Genomic DNA, 23,130 nt, shown 5'->3' with positions numbered 1-23,130 from the left:
AATAAAAAAAAAAAAAAAAAAAAGATAGCAACCAGGACCACCCGGCGCTCCTCCCCTCCCTGAGGACTTGGGGGCCCTGTAGCTCCCGTGAATCTGTCCACTGAGTGAGGGAGGCGGGGACAGCGGGGGAGCGCGCTGGCCGTGTCCGTGGTTCTCCCGAGAGCGGGCCCCCCACACCCAGCGTCCAGCACCCCGGGCAGCAGCACCACCTGTGGGGGCGGGGCGGGGCGGGGCGGGGGCGCTGAGGCAGGGCTTCCCCCGCCGGACGTGACATCACGCCTTCCACGCGCCTATCAGGGGCCTCCCCGCCCCCAGCCGAATTCAGCATCCCTCCAATCCTCCCAGTCCCCGGCTCCTGTCCTGCTGTCCTGCAGTCTGGCAGCGCGCCCCCTGTCCGCTCCCGCAGCGACCCGGTCCTCTCTACCCCGCCGCTCACACCTCCGTCCGCAGCCTCCCTCCCCATCTGCACCCCTTTACCACCCTCGCCCCTACACCCTGCTCAGCTCCAGTCACACCTGGTGTTTTTTGGGAGATGGGGGGGCGGGGGCTCTGCGCGGGGAAACTAGCCGAAAGACTCCACCCCAACCCTCTCCTTGCTCTCTAGAGAGGCACGAGCCGAGCCACTTACTTGTTGGAGGTTTTCAGCCTGTTTTTGGTCCCCTCCACTTGATTCTTTGGATGCTCGAGAAACAAAAGGGTACTGTCTATTGACCTGGGCGTCTGGGCGGTGGCTGGTGACCTCTTGGTCCAAGGGGCGAAGTTGGGTCAACAACAGGTCAGATTGCTGGGTAATGAGAGCCAGAGTGAAGCGGAGCTCTGAGGGCAGGAAAGCGAGGCCAGATGCCCGAAGCTACAGTGGGGATGGGGATGGGGTCTTTCTTCCCAGGCTGCCCCGCCCCCCACCCCAGGCCTCTCCCTCTCCTCTCGGCCTTGTAGGTAAAGGCAGACACCACCAGGCTTGGCCCAGGCTGTAGATCCAGGTGCCTGATTGGCAGAAATGGGGGGAAAGCAAATAAGTTGGCACCCTTGGCTGATAACCACCGGTAAGGGTGCAGGAGCCTTAGGGGTTGTGGTTTCACCTCGAAGCAGGGACTGACTAGCCCACAGGGTGCTCCCCCCACCCCCCACCATTCCCTTGGGCCTCCCAGAGAAGGCTGCTCCCTTCACCCAGCGACACCGAGTCATTGCATGAGAGGGAGGGTGTGGGGAGCCAATCCCAGTGTACAGACCTCCTGCCCCTCCCCTCCCCCCCACCTGCTGCCTCATCACAGGGTGACTCACAGACTCCCCAGCAGCGCACCCAAGGGCCTGCTCCTTCTTGCTTGGGCCTGGACATCTCCCCGGTGGCTGCCTGGCTCAGGCCACCCTGGGGGTTAGGGACACCTGGCCCACACTCCCACCCTCTCTGTGCAAGCTCACTTCCAGCCCATGCTTCCAGATCAGGCAGGAGTCACACTGGGGCTTAAACCCTGCCTGAGGCTTGAGAGCCATCCACTTTCTCTGTTGTTATGGGCATCACTGTTGCCTCCTCTTAATCCAGCCAGACTGGGAAGTTCCTAAGGGTGGGGTGAGTGTCCAGTTCATTTCCCAGCCCCCAGACAGCAAAGTGGCCACGCTCACATGGCAGGTTCCCAGGACATGGTGGGCATACCTGCCCGGGCACCTCCCAAGTATACGATGGCTCCATCCCCTAGGGTAGTGGTCGGCAAACTCATTAGTCAACAGAGCCAAATATCAACAGTACTTCTTCAAAATAGACTGGCCCAGGCCGAAAACTGACTTTTGCGCACGGGCCACGAAGTTTCAATCGCACTGTATGCGCGCCCGCGCATGGTATTTTGTGGAAGAGCCACACTCAAGGGGCCAAGAGCCGCATGTGGCTCATGAGCTGCAGTTTGCCAACCACAGCCCTAGGGCATCCTCTCCACTACTTCAAGGTCATTGTATCATTCCTACTTCACAGATCACTTGCAGCCGGGGCCCTTCCCCTAGAGAAGACACTGTCCTCAGCTGGATTCTGAGCTCTTCTTGCAGCAGTCCAGGGGTGCCAGGTAAGTAAGGAGGCAGTGTCCTGTGCCATTGAATAGACTCCATAAACATATAGGTTTGGTCCTAGCCTTTCTATTGTTAGTAAATTTACATATGCAAATATCCTCTCTGAGGAAGATTGGGCACTGGCACCTGTAGGTAGTAGGCACCCGGCAGGTGCAGGCAGCCTGTAGCCTCCTGCCCACTCTGGGGCCTGGGGCTCTGGCCTCCATGTTTGGTGGCTTTGTGGGTGCTCAGCTTCCAATGTACTTGAGGTTCAGGCTGGGCTGGAGAGAGGTGTCTAGGTGGGAGGGGCCAGGGCACTGGGTGAAGCGTTTTTCCAGTTTGTGCTCAGGACAGAGAGCCAACCTGAGGGGGAGTGTAAGTAGAAAGCAAATGTGTGGTTTCTGTAGCTGGCTCTGGCTGCTCACCGGTTCTGTTCCTGAGTAAAGGACACTGAGACTTGAGTTCAAATTCAGATCTGACCACGTACCAGCCTGTGATTTTGAATGTAACACTCAGCTTAGTTTCCATATCCATTCAGGGGAGGAACTGAGAGAGATGACCCAGCAAGGACCCAGTGTGGAGCCAGCTCTGGGGGACCCGCCCTCAGGGGTCCGACAAGGGGCTAAGCCACAGTGTCAGCCCATGGCCACGAGGGGTGGCAGGCAGGACGGGCCTCCCAGCTCTGGAAGGGTCCGGCACCTGCCGGAGAGCCTTGATGACAAGCAGGGAGGCGAGGTGCAGGGACACCTGACCGCTAGGTGGTCACAGCTCCAGTGGCTCTGCTGAAGCTGTCGGAGGCCGCAGAGCCTCCTTCCCTGTCCCCACCTAGGGGAGTGCTTCTGTTTTACAGGCATGGACACCGTGACTGGTGAGGCAGCGGGTCTGTCTCAGGTCACGCAGTGCAGAGGAGCTGCCCCCAGTGCCAGCGGTCAGAACCTCGCCGGTCCTCTGCAGGCTCGCCCTACGTACCAGCCTGGCCCTGGCCATTTAGCTCAAGACAGTGATGCCATTGGCCAGGCCAGGGCACTGGGCACCAGCAGCCTGGGTTTCAGGAGTCAGGGCTGCGTGAGTCTTTCCAGCCAAAGTTTCCCCTGTCCTCCCCACCACGATGCACCACACACTCCATCCATGGCTGGGGGGTCTCTGGGAGCGGGGATGTGGGTGTGGCTGGCAGAGGCTTCCTGCCTACTGAGATGGCTGCTGTGGCTGCCACCAGGCCCACCGCTGCTGTGGGGCCTGGACCTGTCTGGACCATGTGGGCACAGACTGTGATGTGAGGAAGGAACCAGGCAGTGAGTTGTTTACTCGCGTCGCTGGGGCGGGTGACAGACTGGAGTTGGCCTTCTCCTGACACTTAAGTGAGGGCTGAGAATAAAGGGCCATTTAGAGTCATCTCAGGAGGTGGGGTGTGGGCGCACCCACGTTTCCATCTCCTTGAGCAGTGACCTCAAGTTCTGGAAGGCAACGCCCACTCCCTACTTCCTGCCTCTGACCCCGGTGGGATTAGGGTTGCTGGGCCCTGACCGCTCAGAGGACACAGGGAGCGAGCCAGTCACGGGTCATAGACAGAGGGGCTGGTGACAGGGTTTGTTGTCTGTTGGGCGTCTTTTGTCATCCACCAAAGTTTCCAAGTACACTGAGCAGGTAAAGCCACTTCCATCCATGTGTGCCCGCTCAGAACGTCACTGCCAGTGGCTCTCCAGAGTGCCATCCTGTTGGCAGTAGGGTGCACGGGGTCAGAGTGCACTGGGCAGGCTGGGATTCAGGAGCAAGGCACCACTCACCTGCAAGGGTGCCCTCTACCACCCTCCGCCTCCCTGCAAACCCTGTGGGGGTGACAGACTTCAAGGCAGGCTCCTTGGAAGCCAGCTCACCTTTGATCAGCCTAGGCAGGCTTCTCTCATCCAAGCCCAGCAGAGGGGAAGCCCATTCAGAGTGGCTTGGTCACCTACATGGGTGGCCCTTCTGAGAGCTGATGCCTGTTTCTCCTTCTCTATTTGGGCTTCCTGCCCGTCCTGGCTCCTTGGCTCATCCCAGGAGGAAGGGGGAAACCCAGACACGGGGCACCCAGGCACGGGTGCCATGCTGGGACAAAGCACTCCATAGGCCCAGCGCACAGAAACACATGTTCTGCCCCCCCCCCCACACACACACCCTCCCCCCCTGCCCAGGAGCCCAGTTGCCAGGAGCCACTGCTCCTTGGAGTGGCTTTGCCTGTCCCGCCCCACACCTCCTCCCTCCTGGACTGTCGCTGGCCTCTCTAATCTGCATGGTCAGCCTGATTGTTCTAAAACCAGTGTCAATCAAAAGCCCGGAGTAAAGCAAGAAGCAAGTGCCTGTAGCTGCCCTGTGGCAGGGCCTTGCCCACTTGTCGCCTCAGGACTGGCCAGTCCATTGAAACCAACCAAACTCTCCACCCGTCCCTGGACATCCCTGGTGACGGGATCTTCCCCTCGTCTCAGGGCAGGTCGTAGGTTGCTTCCAGCTCCAGAGGCTGTTGCTGAGGGCTGTGTGTCCACACAGACATAGCTCCTGAGGTCTTGACGACATCAGCCTTTTGCTCAGCTCACCTGGACGTGCATACCCTGAACATTTCCCACATGCCCTGGTCTAGTTCAACACCACTCCCCCAGGATTTTGCCAACCACCCCCCGCCCCGCCCCAAAGACCCCGGTGTTGTCTCCTGGGCCTTTGGGGATGAGACACACCTTTCAGGGCTGTATTCAGAATGACGCTCGCTCAGATGGGAAGTACAGACCTCTTTGTCTTGTAACAGCAGTGGGTCACTGGCCAGCCTGCTTGCTGACCCCTCTCAGTGCCTCGGAAGGACCGAAGTCGGGGGCCCACTTCCTCCATTCCAGCCTGCCTGCAGATTTTCTGGAAGGAGCTATTCTGGCCAAGTGACTGTTTCTACATCTGCCCCTTCAAGCTGTCTACATTGGACATTTTTATTTAAATGCACTTCGGAAACACGTGGAGACCTTGCCTGCTGGCCAGCCCCAAGCCCCCAGAGCCACATGCAGTAGCCGGGTTGAGTGGGCATACTTCTGTGTGCTGGCACCCAGAGTGGCATTATATACAGCTGAGCAAAACAGTGAGGGACCCTGGGACCTACATGGCACACGCTCGGTGTGATCACGCGATGGCACTGCCCACTCTGGAGGCTCTGGTCTCAGCCCTTGGGAGCCAGCCAAGGACGAGCTGGGGAAGTAGGGCTGAGCGGCCAAAGATGCTGTTCTCAGGCAGGATCCGTTTGTGTGACCAACACCAGAATTTAAAGCTCTCTAAAAACTTAAAAACAAAAAAAATAAAAAGCCTTGAGTAATGCATGCATAAGTGATTATTAAAATCTCAAATTCAGAAGCATGCCATCAAAAAGGAAAGTTCCACTCACACCCCAGTCACACCCTCCTCCACCCAGTGATGGAGGCTAGCGCTGCAGGCCTGCATGCTCTAGAATTTTCCCTGGGTTCTTATGCCCCCCCCCCCCCCCAGGTCTGTCAGGTATGTGATGGGGCAGCTTTTCTTTTTTAACCCAAACCTAACTCCACACTCCGTACCTGCAGACCTCCCCCCTGTCCTTCTCCATCCATTGCCTCTGTTCTGAACGATGCTGAGTTTTCCCTCTGAGCATGCCTCTGCTGGAGGGTTTTGTTACTTCAAACAAAGCGGCGTTAGAACCGCACCAGCAGCTCTCTGTGAGCACGCGGACTTCCCATAGGACAGATGATCAGAAACACATCTGCCGAGTTATGGGTGTGCCATCGAGGATTGTTCATAGGTACGTCCTCCCAACGTCCACCACATGCAGCACCGGTTACACAGGCTCTCCTCATTGGCCAACCTGGGGGTCGCTCCTGAGCGCCCCCGCCTGTACTTCACGAGACTGGGAGGTCGGACTCGTTCCCATAAACTCACCGGCGTCTGTCTGTTTTCCTAGGGTCGGCTCCTCAGGCCCGTTGCCATTTTTCCCTTCACGCTGGGCGTTTTCGTATTGATTTCTGAGGAGCGCTTTATGGATTGAAGGTCTCTGCCTGGAATCTGGGCTGCAGACACCGCCGCCCCCATGACGTGAAATGCCAGGAAGGCAGCATCCCACACACCAGGACCCAGGTCTGTTTCTGCTGTGTCTTGCTTTGATCTCCGCGCGTATTTCCGTCTGGGCCGAGACCACACTGCTTAGAAGACTGTAGTTTTATAGGACACATATTTCTTATTTTCAAAAGTTCATGGCTATTCTCTCAAATGTTCTCCATAAGAACACTGGATTCAGTCTGTCAAATCCCATAAATAATGGATAAGAATTGCCCAGCTTTATAGATTAGTTCTGGGAGAACTCATTTTTTCCCCTCAAAACCGAGAATTTTATGTATTTCAAATTTCTTCCCTTGTTTTTTTTTTTAAATTGTTTTCAGTAAAGTTTTATCATCTAGGCCTTTTACATTGGATTTATTTGTAGATTTTCTTGGCTGTGGTGAGCAGTATTGTTGACAGTATATGTTCATTGCTCATTACTGTGCACAGGAAAGTTACTAACCACTGGATGCTGATTTTTTTTTTTTTTCCTCACAACTCTGCTAAATTACTAACTAGCTGTCATGGCTTTTCAGTGGACTACCTTCTGAATTCTTAGTAGCACCTACAATTAGTCATAACTTGATCTTTTAATTTCCAAATATGTCTATCATTTCTTTTAAAACTATGTTACTGCCCTGGGTAGGATCGTTAGTATAATACTGGTAAATGATGAACTATTATAAGATACTAGGGGCCCAGTGCACGAATTTGTGCACCTTGAAAGGAACTGCGGGCCACAAGGTTGCGGTGGGCACAGAGGCGGGTCTCGGCCCATCCTCCATGCCCCCGCTCGGCTCCTCTCGCGGCCCCTGGTCCCCTCTCTGCTGGCAGCCCTACTCCTGCCGCTGCTGCTCCCACCTGCTGACGTGCTGACGTCACAGAGCAATTGGGGCCGGTGCCAGCAGTGGGTGCGAGAGGCAGCTGCTGGCCCTGATCATCCCTCAGGAGCAGGGGGAGGTGGAGAAGCCCTGAGGGGTGATTGGGACCGGCAGCCGCTGCTCGCACCCACTGACAGCGCCGAGCAATCAGGACCAGTGAGTGCTGGGTGGGACCGCAGTGTGTGGGAGCAAAGAATTTTCAGTAACCACCAGAGGCTTGCCCCAATGACAGCGACCGGTGTCCCACCTTGGTCTGGCACCCCTGCTCACCTGCTCCATCATCCTGCCGTGACCGATGCCCACTATGTTCCATGCTCTGCTGCCTGCTGCTGACGCCCGCCATGTTCTGCGTGTGCCCCCTGGTTGTCAGTGCACATTATAGTGACTGGTTGTTTGGTTGTTTGTTCCACTGTTCGGTCAATTTGCATATTAGGGTTTTATATAGATAGATTGGTAATGATGAGACTCTTGTCTTCCCCCTGCTGGTGAGGGGGTGCTTTTGAAGTTTTACTGTTAATCACGATGTTGGCTGGCGGTTTCTAGGAGAAACCTTTATCAACTCGGGGAAGTTCCCTTCTTTCTTTGCTAAAGGGTTTTTTAAAAAGTTTTACTAGGAGAGGATATGGGATTTTTTAACATTTGTTTTGAGGATAATATCACTTTTTCCTTCTCACATCTTAATGCAGTGAATAACGTTTATAGATTGACGGATGCCCTGCCATCCCCACTTCTAGGACTGAACCCCATCTGCCATGAATCTGGTTTGCTTTAATTCTGATGGTCTGATGGCTTCTCCTGCTCTGGAGGTCCCATCTAGGCTCAGGGCAGGGGTCCATGTCCCTGTGACCATGGGCAGGGGGGCCTGACGGGTCTCATGGCACCACTCCCTGCCTTGTTCTGGCTGCTGTTCAACCAGGCAGTGACTAAGGCACCTGCTGGCCTGGTCTGCCTTAGCCAGCTTCTGTGCTGTCAGAAGTTCTTGGAAGTTCACAGTCAGGCAAGTTCTTGGTAGAGCCAGCCACCTCCCGCCCATCCTCTGGGCTCCCCATGGCCTGCTCACTGTCCTCAGTTAGCACAGTCCACTTCATGATGGCCCTGCCCTGCCTAGGGGAGTCTGGCAGCATGGCCTTTCCCGAGGTCGCCTGCAAATGGGTGGGGTCCCCCAGGGGGAATCCACATCCTCCATCTACTCGGAAGGAGGGCTACTGCACCCGTGAGTCAGCGCAGCCTTGAGCCTCCTGTGTCCCCTCCATGCCCAGCTGCTGAAACTGGGGCCTGCCATCTGTCCTCTCATGGCATCTGTATAGCTGACCATTTGCAAAGTTGCACTTGGAGGTGCAGGACTGAGCACCACCCCAGGGCTAGGGGTTGAGTGCCACCTCTCATGAGGCCTGGTGCCAGTCTGGGCTCAGCTCTTGTTGGCATATCTTGCAGGCCTCTGTGTAGATCCGAGCACAGGGTACCAGCTGAAATGATTTGCAGCCCTTAATCCCAGCAGAAACCGCTGTTCAAAGTTGTGGACACTTGGCTCCCTGTTAACAGTCGAGGTGGCTTGTTGTGACCTGCGGTGTGTGGCTCTGCTGCTGCCCCAGGTGTGGTGCCCACCTGCAGATGGTGTGGGGCCCTGCGAGGACCCACCCTCCACCATGGGCTGTAGAAAGCCCATTAACGCAGGATGAGGGCAAAGGGAGGAATGGTCAGCACGTCCAGAGGACTGAACAGCAGGAGGCATCTTCAGGACCTTGCCCACCTGTCCTGAGAGCCCAGCCAGGGGTCTCAGTCCCTTCAGGGTCCCCCTGCTTGAGGCCTGCTCAACCAGGAGGCCCTCCTTCTACACCAGCAGTCACCAACCTTTCGGACCTCATGGACCACCAGTTGGCAACTGCTGTGCACAGCACCCTTTGGCTCCCTGACTCGTTTTCCCAGGGAACCCCCATGAGGCGAGATGAAGGTCAAGCATCTGCTGTGACCCAAGGCTTCTTCACGCTCCTCCAGCCCCATCACAGCAGAACAGTCCCCAGTCCTCAAGCAGAGTCCAGCGGCCTTTTGGGCCATGTGGGAGGTGTGGGCTAGTCTGTGTCTGGTCCAGCACATGAGGGGCTCAGGAAAGTGTCTCTTGGATCCTTGCCCTGAAGTGGACCAGGAGGGCGGATGGCAGGGTCTTAGAACCCAGGAGCCCCTTAAAGGCTGCCCCCCTCTGAGCCCCCACAACTGGGTCTGGCAGCTCCGAGGAGGGACAGGCCTTATCTGGGCCAGCTCCTGACTCCCCCAAAGACACCTCATTGACAGACTAACAGTAAAATGAATTAGAAAATTGCAAAGCCCGAGGAGAGACTCTGGAGGCTCTTTGGACACAGTGTGGATTCTCCACACCAAGATTTTGATGATGGAAGCAGAATCGGCAGCACAAGGACCAAGTTTCCTGCAAATGCACCGCGGTTTTGCTTTCTGGTTTTTTTTCTTTAAATTATAGGAGGAAGGAGCCCTTGGCGAAGTATAGTTTGGGACTTGCCAAGCCCAAACTATTTGAAAAAAAAAAATCACAAGATTTTTTTGCCTAAACTCTGAAAAATCTTTTGATTCTACTTGAATTCTGAGGTCTGTGCAGATGGCCCTGAGGAAAGCCTGGCCACTGGGCGGAGGTGGAGTCTGGGGCGGGGCTCCCCATGTGACCACACATTGGGAGGTGGCCAAGGTAGGCCTTCACCCCAACGCCCTCCCCCACTGCGCCTTCTCCAGCTAAGGACCCTGAAGCCTGGGGGGCGCCCACCATCTTCACCTCACCCGAGGAGCACCTGGGTGATCGCCAGCCCCTGAGTCTGGGAAGCCCTGGACAGCAGGACAAGTCACCCCTCAGCAGCTCTGGGAGGTGGGGGTCCAGGGTGGGGTCTTGCCGGGGTTTACCTGGCACAAGTTAGAGGAAGAGTTCACACAAGACCACCCTCACTCTGACACCAGTTTGTGGCCCCAATACCACCCTGGGGTTCCGTCATTCACTGGAAAGACTCAGCTCACGGAAGCCATTACACTTGGGGTTACCGTTTCTCCCTGGGGAAGGGGGGCGGGTTCAGGTCAGTGCACAGGCTGAGTCTGTAAACACTGACACGAAGCTCTGTGGTCCTCTCTCTGGGTCAGGAGAGCAGGACCTCCTGGCACCGACATGTGCCCATACGTACAGAGTATTGCCAACCACGGCACGGTGAGCCTGGGATCCAGAGTTTACAAGGGGCCTGCACAACCAGGCCCATTGATTGATTGATCGATTGATTACTCAAGTAGCTGTCCTCAGTTTGCAGACCCTCCTGAGGTGAACTGACCCATGTGACCCAGAGACCCCATCCTAAAGCACGTGGTCATTATTTGGCGTGGCTGGAGGCCCCTCTACCAGGCAGACCTTCCAAGGGCTGTGAGTTCACCTTCCAGAAGCCCCTGGGCAGAGACTGGACAACATTCTTTACTACACGGGCTGCCCTTGGGGTGCACGGGCGGGGGTGGGGGGAGGGAGGAAGAAGGGGGCCTGGAGGAGAGCAATGCGCTTTCCCTGTGCCCTTGACCACAGGTCTCAAGACACGCCTGTGTTTATTTTTCGGTTCTGAGGCCTGTCCTCCTGTGGATTCCCTGGGTGGAGGTGTGGGAAGCAGAGACCTCTCGGGGCCTGAGTGCTGGGGACCCCAGATGTCCAGCAGATCTCGTCTGGGGTGGACTCGGCTGTGGTCTAGGGCTGGCTGTGGACTCCACCACCCTGAGGCCAACAGGCAGGGGCAGGCAGGAGCAGGCCCTGCACCCCTGGGACCACTGCAGCCCTCCTACCTGGTCCCAAAGCAACTGGGGACAATAGTGGGTTCACAACCCCAGGAAAATGGAGCCCCACCCAGGTCCCTGCAGGTAGGAGGAAGATGGAGGAGGACGGGGTCACCAGCTCCCTGACACCAGCCCCTTTCTTGAGAAAGAAAGCAGTGGAAGCAGGTCATTCCAGAATCTTCTCTGTCCACCCTGGTGATTGATGACTGAGCTGGGGCTGCCTGCCAGGGATCGATGCAGGGGGAGCAGCTGGGCTGCCTGGCGTGGCTGCAGGGGCTCCCTGCCCGGCCCCACACCCCGCTGCCTGCAGCGTAGGCCAGCTCCATCCCTACATGGTGGACGAGGAGGAGAGGTGGAGCTGGGCGTCACTGGCCTTGCTCCTCTCTTGCCTCTTTCTCCTCCTCTGGGCATTGATGAGGTTTTAGTCCATCGGTGGTGTGAACACTTTATTTTTAGTAGAAAATGCCTAATTAAAAGAATAACTTACAGACCCCTACCTCAGTCTATAAAACGGACAAGCCCAAGTCTCTTGGACTGTTTCAGGAAGGGGGCCCACGGTATCAGTTAGGGTTTGACCAGAGAGATGGGGCCAATGGAGACTTTATACACTTACAGGAGATGTGGGGGCTGGCCGGACAAGTCCAAATCCACTGACCCACACAGCAGGCCAGCAGGCTGGAAAGCCTTGGGCACGAGCAATGCTGCACTCCATGGCAGAACTCCTCTTTCTCCAGGAAACCTCAGTTTTTCTCTTAAGGCCTTCCCCTGGCTGGATGAAGTTCACCCCTGTCCTGGAGGGTCACCTCTCTACTGAGCCAGCTGACTGTAGGTGCTGACCTCATCCACAAAACACCTTCACAGCAACGCCCACATTGGTGTCCTATTGAATCACCGGGGCTATGTTTTAGCCAACCGAATTCGTAAACTGATCACTGCCCCTGGGCTGCCCCGGAGTGGACCCTCCTCGCCTCCCCTCCTCATGGAACCTCATCTGCCACACGGGGAGTAGTCACCCTGATGACCGGGGCAGAGAGGGGAAGGGGGTCCCCGCCATCCCAGGACATGTCTTGAGAACCTGTCCCTGGTGCACTGGACCCGAAGGCCCACCGCCTCCAGAGGCTCTGAGCCTGGAAGCCTGCCCCTGGCAGACATCCTGGAGGCGGAGGCAAGATGAGGCTGCAGAGGCCTGTACTCACCGTCCGCATGAGGCCACTGCCCGGCCTCATGGCTGGTCAGGAGAGGGCAGAGCCGGAGCCCGGTGTCCTGACTTGACCCAAAACCTTCTAGCCACCATCCTGCCCATGGCTCATGGGAGCCAAGCTCTGTGTGCCCCTCCCTCTCCCAAGGCCACAGGGGCGGTTTGGGACTTGGTGGGCAGTGCCCGACCCCACCCAGAGTGGTCTGGCTCCTTGTGATGCTTCTGTCCCTCCCACCAAGATGGAGAGCCACTGTCAGCTGCTCTATACCCAGGGGTGTCTGTCCATCCGGCTTTCCTTCCCACCCTCAGAGCAGCTGAAAGAAGCCTTCCCGGCCCGGCCTGGCCACTCCTCATCCAGATGCCTCTCAGTCAGACCCAAGGCCAGGGGACAGCCAGCAGGGGTCTTTGGGCTTGGGGAGCGGTCTCTGACGGCTCCCAACCTCAATCCTGTGCTGGCTGGATCCCTGCTCAGGGCTGGGTCAGCTGGGACAGACCCCTCCCCTGTGGTCAGCCTGTCTCCCCACCTGCCCCTCCTCCTCTCCATATCCACATCAGTGCAGCCTGAGATCCAGAGGGAAAGAGCAGTGCCCCCACCAGCCAGGACATGATTGGTTATGGGGCAGTGGCTGGGCCTCACAGGGTGGGTGTGGGGGGCCAGGAGGAGCCCAGGAGAAGCAGATGCCCCCCCACCTTGATAAGCATTCAGAGGATGGTGCCAGCAAGGGTGGGGGGCAGGGGTGCCCCGTGGGGTGCTGAGAATTTGGGGTGAGGATGTTCAGCCTGCATGGAGGGTCTGGGCCATCATGGCCCTGGCATGGCTCCTCGGAGCCCAGTAATTCCTGAGATGGGTCTCAGCACCCAGATCCCCACCCCCTGCTGGCCGGTCCGGGACCTGAGGACAGGACTGAGCTGGCACTGAACAGACCACAGGCTCCTGGGGCAGGGCCAGCGGGCCCTTTGTCCACACCCATGTCCCCTGGAAGGACCACCTCTCTGTGCTGGCAGGGATGAAGGCCGGTGTCGGCAGGCAGAGTCGAGCACACCCTGCAGAGCTGTTCTGGGGGTCTGCAGGGACTCAGGGGGGACATGGCCAGATTGGGGGCGTGGGCAGGCCCTGGTCTGAGACAGCTCCAGCTTGGAGGCAGCGTGGGCAAGGGGCCAGAGGCCTGGCAGTGGGTTACATAACCCCTCATTGGCTGCCCCGGGTACTGACGTGTTACATAACTGCAGTGTGTTTGTCCAGACCAACGATGATCTTCATTTGAGCCTATTAACTAAACTACAGACACAGGAGCGTGCTGGGACTCTGCACTCCTGCCCCCGCCCCACGGTGCCCAGTGCAGGGTTTACACGCCCCTTCGTCCCAAAGGCTACAACCAGCCTCATTCTCATTCTGAATACAGGAGGGTCCCCATGCCCCTGCCACAGAGGACGCCTGCCTGGTGTCAGGCAGAATCAGGGGCCCAGGTAGGTTTTTCCTGTTCCCTCAAACCTGACTGGCTAGGGGCCCCTTGCCGCAGAGCAGCTCTTTCAAGCCCCCCGCACAGCCCCCAGTCCTTGGCCGGGCCTGGATCAAGTGTGGCCCCCGAGTCCATGTTCCCTTCATTCCGGACTCAGGGGCTTCCAAACTGCCACAGCAGCCCCATCAGGCCCTTATGTATGTGCTAAAATGTCAGCCGTTTTCTGCTTATCTGCTTTGCTCTGCCGGAGGGGAAACTACGCCTTGTCAGTCCCCGAGGGGCTGTCACCATCAGATTTCAGCTCACCAGATGTCTTCCCCCCTCAGCTCCCTGCTGGATCCAAAATGAAAGTTCTGAAGGCTTGTTCTTGTCAGGATGAGAGAAGCGAAGCCCCCGAGGCAGTCGGTTTGTATCGAACATTTTACGGCCTCTCCTGTGGAATGGCCTCCTCACTCTAAGATGTGGAGTCACACCCTCTCCCATGGCTTCTGTGGACACGCTCAGTTTCACTGTTTGTATTCCTATCTTTGACTTGTTGGTGTCACAGGTGAGATCCCCCAGCTAGCTCTGGTTGTCCTAGCAACAGTCCCCGGCAGCTCCCAGGCGTCTGGTTGTCCTCTGGACCGCCTTGTCCATCCATCCATCCGTTTACACACATGACGATGCTTCATGCTTTAATTTGAACTTTTGCTTTTAATTTTAACATTTTTTTACTAGTGATTTTATCGGAATTACATTTGTTTTAGATGTGTCTACAGATAGCTGACGTCTGTATGCTGTGAGTCTATCTATACGAAGGAGTAGTTGGTCTTTGGATTTGTTCAAAATACAGCTGTGCTTTGGATGGCGGGCACACAATGCAATATACAGATGGTGTCTCATAGAATTGTACACCTGAGACCTATATGATCTTATTAACCAATGTCACCCCAATACATTAAATTAAGTATATATATTTATAGAGCTGAGTTTCATGTATTTTTAAAATTTTCTTCGTGTGGAATTTTTAGGTGTCTCATTAAGTTTCTTCCTCAGGATTTTATCAGTTTTGTTGCCATTTTAATGAGACCTTCTCTTCCATTTTACCTTCTACAGTTTCTTATTACTTGTACTTATGAATATTATTTCTGAGCTTGATCATCATACAGAATTCTCCTTCGGTTTATAACAATGCTTACTTGGTTTTCTTAGATGTTTTTCCAGGTATGCGATCATATTACCTGAGAATAGAACTAATTTTACCCATCTCTTTTCCACGTTGGCCCTCTGGTTTCTTTCCTTGTCTCACCACCCCAGCGCCTTGGCAGCAGGGAGAGAGTGCTCATGGTGGTCTCGCTGGTCTTCGGGACAAAGGTGTAGGTGTCCCCATCAAGCATGATGCTGCCGTGGGGCCGAGGTAGGAGTCTGTAACAGGTGAGGAAGGCTTTCATCTATTTCTACTTCGTTCCCTTTTCAAACTTTCAGTGAGAATGAACATAGAATTCCCTCAACATCATGAATTGCGCTAGTACCTGCCCTGCAATGAGCCCCTCTTCTCGAGAGTGTGAGACACCGAATTCTCAGAAACCCACTCCCGGCCTTTCCCAGCCTCTGGAGGCATCTGCACGTGGCCTGTGGCCCCTTCATCCCTTCACCCCTGCTGCTTCCGTCCTCCAGTCTCCTGCCCCAAAGTTTCTCCCACCTCAGGGCCTTCCACTTGATCCAGCTGCAAAGTCCCTTTCTCAGGGCCTTCCACTTGATCCAGCTGCAAAGTCCCTTTCTCATTTGAGGGGACCCAGTCACAGGTTGTGGGGCTGAGGATGTGGATGTCTCAGGGGCATTATCCTGTCTGCCTTAGGGATTGTCACCAGTAGGGCTGCTGAGGACATTTTTTAAATAGGTTTTTACTGATTTGTTTGTTTATTTATTTATTAATTATTTTTATAGAGAGAGAGGAAGGGAGAGAGATAGACACATAGAGGAGAAACATCATTGACCAGCTGCCTCCCGCACACCCCCTCCTGGTGACCAAGCCCCAAACCAGGGCGTGTGCCCTGACCAGGAATCAAACCAGTGACCTCTTGGTGTGTGGGTCAACACTCAACCACTGAGCCACACCAGCCAGCAGGACTTTCTTGCCTATTTGGGGGGTGGGGTGGGGTGGGCTGTGGGGGGCGGGATACATGCTCTACCATCTGCTGGGGACACCACAGGGGTGGGATTAATGGGTGAAAGTCGTGTTCAGTTTCCCGGCTCTGGCCTCCGGAGGCTTGGAGCCAGGACCATACCTGGGCCCTGCCTGGGGTGCACTGAGCTGCCTCTCGGTGGCAGGGACGCCCTCCTCCCAGGGGCCCAGCTCTTCACCTGCGGCAGGTGAGCACTGTGGGAGCAGCGTGGCCTTCGTGCCCCAGCCTGTCCCCTTTGCCGGCAGCCTGGCTCCTTTGATGCCTGCGTCCCTCCTCCTGTCTGGGCAGGCACAGCAGTCCCACATTCCAGGCTGTGGGCCGCTGAGGGCAGGGGTGTGGGCGCAGCAGCTGTGGGGACCAGGGCTGGGTCACCTGCCCGTCCACTGGCCTCAGGCTCCCCTTCTCCCAATTTAGACACTCCTTTGATCTCAGGCCCTTCTACCCACTGCCCTCAATTCTCAGATGGAGAAACTGAGGCTAGAGAAGGGAAGTCATTATGGAAAGTGGGTAAGGGGGTCTCTGACGCCCTCCCTTGACTCCATCTCTTCTTTCCTGGTCTGGGAGGCCAGCTATCCCAGGGACGGCTCAGCCCGGCCAGCTTCCACTAGGGAAGGGGCAGTTGTGGGGCCACCTAAGCCGTGTAGGGCTCCAGAGACAAAAGGCGATGGTGTCAGTGCCTCGGCAAGGATCCCAGGTCTGAGTAAAGCTGGAAGAGAGGCTGACCCCTGACCTGGAGCAGCTGGTGGGCCCCAGCATCGCTGTTCAAGCTGGCTGGTCACCCCTCGTCTTCCAGATGGGGTTTCTGGGTACTGAGGCTGTTCCCAGAAAGGGAACATCCCTGAGAAAGTTCTGACTAGGGGCCCCATGACTGGGGCGGGGCGGGGGGGGGCTGTCAGCAGGTCATAGTCCTGGGGTCCACAAAGCTGATTTGTGCCCGGTGCCTGTGTGCTGGGCAGAGCCCCCTCTCCATATGCCCAGGAGGCACTTGGCCAACAATGGGGTCTGCAGTCCACAGACCTGGACTCAATCCTGGCCACTCCCCCTGCCTGGCTGTGGCTCTCGGGCAAGTTGCCAACCCTTTTTGAACTCCGCTTTCCTCATCGGAAAGAGGTTGGTAATAGCCACTTTCTGGGGCGCGGTGGCAATAGGATGACATGCACATATGAGAAGTGAGTGCAGGGCCGACGCTGGGCCTCGGAGCAGTGGGGCCTCCCAGCCAACAAACCCATTAGAAACTGCACGTGCCTGCTGTAATGGAGCTCGGATGGCAGCCACTCAAAACACTCGAGGCTGATTCTCTCAAGCAGTGTGGGGGCCATGTGGTGGCTCTATGACCTCATCAGGGCCCAGGCTTCCCCGTCTCGCTGCTCTGCCATCCTCAGCACAGAGCTTCCAAGCTCATGGCTGCCTCACGGTCAAACATGATTGCTGGGCCCCCCTCCTTCACATCTGCTTTCCAGGTGGGAGGAAGGGATCAGACCCAGGGGAACCTCTGAGCTGAGTTGGCCCTCCCTCGGGAGCGCTCCTGCAAGCCCAATGGTATCACCCTGCCTTCCTCTTGGCTTCCTTGCACTATGGGGAGGCTGGGGAATGTCTTTGCTCCATAAAATCAGAGTTCCGTACTGAGGGTGGAGGGAGAGTAGATGTTGAGGGGCAGAGAGCTGGGTCTGCCACTGCTGCTTTATCATCGCCAAGTGCCGCCCCCCCCCCTGGGCATAGCGGATAGACAGGACTCTGAGGGAAGGTGGCTTCCTGGAGCCCAGGGTGGGAGGCCCAGGTGGTGGCTGGGGACGGACGGGGCTTTGCACACAGTGGCTCCTTCAGGCCCCACAAGATCCCGAAAGCCGCCAGCATCACTCACTCCGTCCCTCAGATGAGGTTCAGGGGGGTCGAGCAACTGCCAGATGACTCAGCTGGTACATGGTGGGCTGACCTCACTGCAGGGCCTGACACCAAGCCCAGCTCTCGCCACAGCCCCTGCCCGACCCCTGTGCCCACACTTGACCACGGCTTTGGGAAAGGCCTCTCAGCCCAGTCCCCAGCCTCCCCCCACCCGCTGCCTCCTGGTGCGCAGCTTCTAGGTCACGATTCTATGCTTCCATCTGTTGTAAAAGTGACTCAAATACGGCCACAAAACATCTGGGAAAGAGAAGAACAAGCAGCGTGACGGCGGGGCTGGCATTTTGGGGTGCTGCTTCCAGTCCTTCACCCCGACGAGGCCTCTTACCTTGTTCCTGAGGGTGCAGCTCCCCAGCCTCCTCCCTAAGCATCGGACAGACCGACCCGGTCAGCCCCTATTTTTAGATGGTCCTCGGAGCTGGGGCTCCGGGTGACTGTGGGCGACTGGGCTGGACGCCTCCAAGTGGTTCAAGATGTAAGAGGGTGAGCGAGGGACTCGGGCCAGGCCGGCATTTCCTGTGCTCACTTTGAAGAAGTGGCAACAAAGGACGGGCTGTGGGCAGAGGGACTGCTGAGCTGGTCTGGCTGCTGCGAGCAAGATGGGCAGGCGGGCCTGGGGGTCCTGCGGTGAGACGGCTGTCCTTGAGGCCTGCATGTTCGGGGAGCCCTCCTGGCCACTGGAAGGGGATGGCCACTCTCCAGGCACCCTCCTTGGGCCATGGGGCTAAGCAGATGGTGCACAAAGGCCAGTTGGCCTAGCCAGCTGCTCCCATTCAGGTGGGGTGGGGGTGCACCCCTGGAGCTCAGAGAGGAGGACCCCACCTGCCAGCTGCACAGGGTCTGGGGTGGGGCGGGGGTTGAGGGTCCTCAATCCTGGGGACAGAGAGGGCAGGTCTGAGGACACCAGAGCTGGCTGGTCGTGTCAGTGCTGATGTCCAGGGCAGGAGGCTTTGTGAGTTGTCTCCAACCACAGCTCTGTAACCCAAACTTGATCTCATTGGATCCCATTCAGGAAGCCCCTTCCTCCCCCTCCCCCCCCCGCACACAGACACATGGCCTCATTTGCTTCAGGATGAAATCCAAACTTCTCCCCTCCAAGCCCCTCATTTCTGTGAACTTGCCCCAAACCATCTCTGTGGGATTGCAGCCCTCCTGGCCTCACTCTGTCCTGCATCCAGGCGGGGCCAGCCTCTGCAGGTGCTTACTGTGAAGACAGAATCCAGCCCAGATTAGCTCAGCAGATTGAGAATTTGTTGTCACGTGTGACACCGAGCTGTCTGCCTCGTGAGCATGCTCCCCAGGGCGGTGTGGGGGGAACCAGGCAGTGAGAAGACCCATCCCAATGCCTGGAGCAGAGGGAGGCCAATGGCCACGCCCTCACCCGGAATCCTGGCTCCACCTCAGCTCAGTGCTCTAGGCCCTGGAATCTGAGGTCAGCATCTGGGTGTGTGAGCCACACTGTGGGGCCTGGAGCAGGGGGAGGCGGCCACGGGAAAGGCTTGGACCCTGTGAGGAGCTCAGCACTGGTCCTGAGGCCCAGCAGGGGAGGGTGTGGCCGAGTTTGCAGCTGGGAAAGTTCCACATGGAGGCTGATGAAAGGGGCTGCCCTGACTTCTGGGCAAGACAGAGGCAGGTGTAGGTGCAGCCCCCACCACCTGGACAGCCAGCCGCCTGGGCGCCAGTTCACCTGGTGTCTAGTTCCTGCCACTTCACCCCATAGCCAGCCACCCATCAGCATCCCTGCTTCCCCAAAGCCCTACAGCAACTCACTCACCAACATCAGACTGAGTGAGGAGAATGTGGGGGGGTCTCTTGGACCCTGATGTCGGGGCAGACCCCACAGAACTGGGCAGCTCCAGGGGGTACCCCCCACCCCACTCCTCCACCTATAAAATGAGAGATCTCCTCTCCAAGCTCCCTCCCTTTGCAGGGATACACCTGGGGTCCGGGAGCTCTGATGGGCGCCCCCAGGGAAGAAGGGGCTTGGTGCTCCATGAGGACTGTATGACACTGGTTTCTAAACACCCTGTTCAGCCACACTGAGGCCTCTGTGGGGCCCACTGCCCATGGCCAGCAGGCAGTCGGACCCGGCCCTCAAGATACATTTGGTCCCTTGGGGACCCTCTCCTGGGCAGTCCCACCCCTCCCCAGTGGCTTCAGGACTGCCTGATGCCAAGGGCCCCCACATTGTCCCTTCCATCCACATATGCCCCCGACACCCCTCCAGGGTCCCCCTGGGGCCCTCCTCCCCTCCTGGCTTTCAGGTGACCCTCGTGTCCAGCCCCAGCTCCTGCTGTATAAAGGCCTGGTCATCTCTGCCAGCTCACTGCTCAGCTCCAGGCTGGCCCCTGCCCAGGCCCTCTTTATGCTGCAGCCAGACAGGTCCTCCCAAAATGCCAGTGCGGTCAGTCCTGCACCTACATCACCCTTGGGATACAGTCCAGTGTTGACCTTCATAACCCAGGCCAGCCAGCCCTGCCTGACCTCCTGATGACCCCCAGCCCGAGGGTGTGTGGACCCCTGAGGGTCCAGTCTTTCCCTGGCCATGCCTGGTGAACACCCACATTCCTCAGATGCTCGGCAGCTGGGCCGCCCACACCTCTGGACACCTCACTCAGGGCTGACCTGGCCTGCAGAACGCTTGCTTCCTGGTCATAGCTCTGACCCCCCTGTTGGGGGTGGGGGGTGTCGGTCCCTCTGCTGGACTCCTGTTAGGTGCGGTCAGTGCAGACAGTGTTGATGAGTTGGGAAAGGTCTGGGAGGTCTGCGGGACTGGTCACAGCTTCCCTCCAGGAGAAGACCCACCTGTGGCCAGGTGAGCAGGCGTGAGGGAGGTCGGCCAGCAGTGGCCAGAAGCCCCTGCTGGGAGAGACCCTTGTCCCACAGGCAGGACAGTTGTTCCCAGATCTCATGCCCTCCCCCATCCTTCCCTGCGCCTGAGAAAGGCCCCACTTGTGTATTCAAAATGGCCACCATGTCCAGGGCCCTGGCGGCTACAGAGGAGCTTCGATGGCTTTAGTCAAGAGGTGTCCCTCAGGGTGCCCCTCCAGGTGGGCCCACCCCGCCTCCGCGGCCTCCCCTGAACGGGCCACAGCTAACAGGTTCTCTCCATGGAGAAGACATCTGGGGTTGGGAGGCCGTGACTCAGCAGTGGCGATGACTCAGGAGCTGCCAGATTCAGGATCCAGCCATCTGAGATGGCATGACTCAACTGTTTTAAAGTCCTATGATGCATTGATCTGAAAACACAGGGGTTGGCTATATTAAGGTTCCTTGTTCAGTTTCCAGATACGACTGATATGTGAATATTCTGATTGAAAGGCCAAGGTTACATTAATCTGTGATTTTAAACTTTACTGTTCTAAGGATAACAGAAATCTTAGAGCACTCAATTGTTGGAAGTGACATACTAATGTTTAAACGGTCATGTATGCATTTGTTTCTGTTGTAGAATGAAGAATAGCTCAGCAATTAGGAACCCAGGAGACTTTTAGGGTGAAAGACAAGAGACACAAGTAGAAAACTTCATTAAGAATGGGGCCCCATTCAGCTTGAATAGTGAATGTCAGGATGAACTCCCTCATTGTTCTTTGCAAGCATGTGTGTTTCCCAGCTGGCCCCACAGAAAAGCTGCAGCCTGACTGCCGGCGGCAGCGACAGGCACTCGCGGGGGTCTGGACCGCAGCCCCGGGAGGGGCCCAGGATCTCCGGGGCATGGTGGGGTCCAGGCTGGGCAGGGAAGCATCTGGAACTCCTGGTGGTAGTTTCAAATACTGGCTTTATTGAGACAAGCTTCACATACCATGCCATTCACTCACATATGTGTGAAGTTCAAGGGCCTTTACCTATATCCACAGGGCTGTGTAGCCTCCCCACTGATTCCAGAAGGTCACCCAGAGTGACCCAGACAGGAGAGCAGCAGCTCCTGGCTGTCCCGGGCCCCAGCCTGCTTTCTGTATCTGCACGTGGGCCTGTTCTGCAGACTCACACCAGTGCAACCAATGGTGCAACATGTGCTGTATCTCCCTTCATGGATGGGGCCTACTTCCTGCCCCCCTCACCCTGCCCCCCCACTAGGTCCCACTACCAGCAGACCCTGCAGATGGGCATCCTGATTGTGGGGACACCTGTGTGGGGGCACACATCCAAGACCTTCCGGTTCCCTGATCCTCTTCAGGCCCCACTGGCATCTGCTCTGCAGTCCCAACGAGCCTTCAAAGCTGGGGGAGGGAGGGTGTCCACAAGGGGTCTCCTCCAGACCAGCCTGGTCCTTTGGACTTGTCCAGCCAATAAGCTTGGGCAGAGTAAACAGGCCGGTTCCAGCACAGCCCAGGTCCCGGACTTCTCCTGAACAGGATGTGCTTTGTGGGTTGGAGCCTGTGGCATCCATGAAGCACAAGTGAGGGGCCAGGGCAGAGCCCAGAGGACGTGCAGGCTGTGCAGCTGAAGATCTGACACGGGAGCAGCTGCAGAGGCCCCAGGGTGGAGGGCATGACTTGAATGTCTCAGCTGCCACCTGTCATGCCAATGACACCAGCAGCTCACCACGGTGGGGCCAGGTGCTGGATCAAGGCCAGGGCTGGGTTGTCATGTACTACCCACATCAGCATGTGAGGTGCAGCGGTGCTGGGGGCCAGCTTGGGCTGGAGGGCGTCCACTGTATATCTGCTCCCACCTCCGAGGTCAGTGACCTGAAGGCAGTAGTTTAAAGCAGCTGAGTTTACACCATGGAAATGGGCACACACCACACATCAGCCGGCCCCCTTCTGAGAGTTGACAGTTAGCTACTTAAATTCCATGTCCCCCAGAACATGCCAACAGGTCATGAGTGGATGGGGAAGGATGGCCTTCCAGCCTGGGGTTGGGTGATATGGGGTTGGGTGATATGCCTGCTGCAAGCTGGGTCCTGGGCCCTGAGCAAGGGACCTTCCCCTGCCAGAGCGGCCCCTCCAACAGGACCTGGGGGGGGGGGTGCTTTGAGATCTACCCATGATCACAGAACAGGGCAACCTATAGGGGCATGTTGGGGTGGGGTGGGGCTGTCAGGCCTGTGCTGGCCATCTGAGCTCTTTAGGACATTCCCATGCTGCTGTTCAAGGGGTGGCCTGGCAGGGGCCCCAGCATAGCCCAGGATGGCCTAGAAGTGTGCCGGAGCTGGGTGTGCTGGCTTATTTACTCATTCGCTTCCTCATCCCTCATCCATTCATTGGGAAAATGTCCTATGAGCACTGACAGGCAGGCCCTGGACAGTCTGTCCTCAGGGACTCACAGTTAGCTGGAGAGAGCTACGAAAGAAAGAAAGAAAGAAAGAAAGAAAGAAAGAAAGAAAGAAAGAAAGAAAGAAAGAAAGAAAGAAAGAAAGAAAAAGACAGTCATTGAACTCAGTGCAACCTGAGGGGCAGGGGAGGAAGCTCATGGCTCTCCAGGCCTGGCCGTGGAGGGCTCCTCCTGGGGTAGTGGGTGCTTCAAGGCCCGTGGACTTACGCCATCAAGGAGGTTCCTGCTCCCCTCCCAAACTGTCCTGCAGGCAGGCTACCCCGGTCCCTGCAGCTTCGAGGCCCAGCCCCCCCATGGCCGTGAGCATGTGGCTTTTGGAGGCGACCGGGGCAGCTCCTGAG

The sequence above is a fragment of the Myotis lucifugus genome, unplaced genomic scaffold, assembly GCF_000147115.1.
Source record: "Myotis lucifugus unplaced genomic scaffold, Myoluc2.0 scaffold_5, whole genome shotgun sequence".
Taxonomy (NCBI): domain Eukaryota; kingdom Metazoa; phylum Chordata; class Mammalia; order Chiroptera; family Vespertilionidae; genus Myotis; species Myotis lucifugus.
The sequence above is the reverse complement of the archived record's forward strand: the minus strand, read 5'-3'. Positions refer to the sequence as shown.